Genomic DNA, 1,465 nt, shown 5'->3' with positions numbered 1-1,465 from the left:
TGTATTTATATAAACGATAAACAAATATATGGATTCTTTTTAGAAGACAACTGTTTAAGAAGTCTTGGAAAAGAAAAACTAACGATCTTCAAAACAAATGACGTGTGAGACACAAACGGAAAGAAAACTACAATAACATTTATCAGCCGAACTCTATAACGTTGTACGTAATCAAACAAAGATATGATACAGAATAGAAACAAGTAAAGGAATAGGAACGAAAGTAAGATATGTCCTAGTGAAATTACATGAAGAAGAAGAAACGGCTTAAATGATTGCTTTATATTTTGGCAAAAAATGTTGTCCAACTTACCGCAGTCAAAACATAAATGCCGCTCATACACAAGTGGTTATTGTGCGCATGCGTCGTTGTCAGGAATCTTATTTGTTATTGTTACAAGTTCCCAGAGGAGAATAAATTAGTTTGCAGTGGTGGTGAAGGGGGAAGGTGATGAGTATCTGGTACTTGTTTTCAGTCGATGGACTGCGGACAATGCCGGGGCATCGCCTTCGAGGGTTTTAGTCGAATAATTGATCGGGTACTTCGGGTTTGTTTTTCTTTCAAAAGACTGGTATTTATTCGATCGGTGTCTCTTGCTGCATCGATAAGTTACAGGGACGTAAATAAACCAAGCGGTGACAAGCACACACAAACGTGTATATATGGACTGCGGACAATGCTAGAGCATCGCCTTCGAGGGTTTTAGTCGAATAATTGATCCGGTACTTTGGGTTTGTTTTTCTTTCAAAAGACTGGTATTTATTCGATCGATGTCTTTTGCTGCATCGCTAAGTTACAAGAACGTAAACAAACCAAGCGGTGACAAGCACACACAAATATGTATATATAAGCCGGGCTTCTTTGAGTTTCCATCAACCAAATCCACTCACGGACTGGGGCTGTAGAGAAGATATTATGCAGTGAGACTGTACTCAAAACCATCGGATTGAGAAGCAAACTTCTTACCACGCAGCCTCGCTTGTACCAATGTAGAGTAGAATAGGCTAAATTTTTCTGTTTGTAACTTTTTTATTTATTTTTTATCTTTATTTGGATAGCTGCCATGCTGGGGCACCGCCTTGAAAATTTTTTAGTAGAATGAATCAATCTCAGTACTTTTTTTTTTTTTTTAATTTTAAGCCTGCTGCATATTCTATCAGTAACTATTGCCGAATCACAGGAACGTAAACAAACCAACACTGGTTGTCAAGTACAAGTAGTAGTGGGGTCATAAACAAACAGAAACATACTAATTTTAAAAATAATCTGATGAAAATTTGACAAAACTTAAAGTGGTTGGAAGAAATTTAACAGAATCCTGGAATTCTTTCAGCTATTTGTCTAACTTTTATCCTTTCTCCCCACCTCTCTCTCTCTCTACCCATCTCTCTCCTTCTCTCTCTCTCTCTCTCTCTCTCCATCTCTCCCTTCTCTCACTTCTGTGTTAATGTTTGTGTGCGTATC

General features: G+C 37.7%; 1 protein-coding gene across 1 annotated transcript in view; it reads right to left on the bottom strand.

Annotated features, from left to right (window-relative positions):
* Window positions 1–435, bottom strand: part of LOC106884324 (SCL-interrupting locus protein homolog) — a 72,780-nt gene extending 72,345 nt beyond the window's left edge. The window contains exon 1 of the mRNA XM_014935655.2: window positions 314–435. The gene's annotated coding sequence lies outside the window, so the exon portion shown is untranslated. The remainder of the gene's footprint in view (window positions 1–313) is intronic.
* Between the last annotated feature and the right edge of the window lie 1,030 nt (window positions 436–1,465).

This window comes from Octopus bimaculoides, chromosome 13, assembly GCF_001194135.2.
Source record: "Octopus bimaculoides isolate UCB-OBI-ISO-001 chromosome 13, ASM119413v2, whole genome shotgun sequence".
Lineage (NCBI taxonomy): Eukaryota > Metazoa > Mollusca > Cephalopoda > Octopoda > Octopodidae > Octopus > Octopus bimaculoides.
This window is presented reverse-complemented; position numbering and strand designations above follow the sequence as displayed.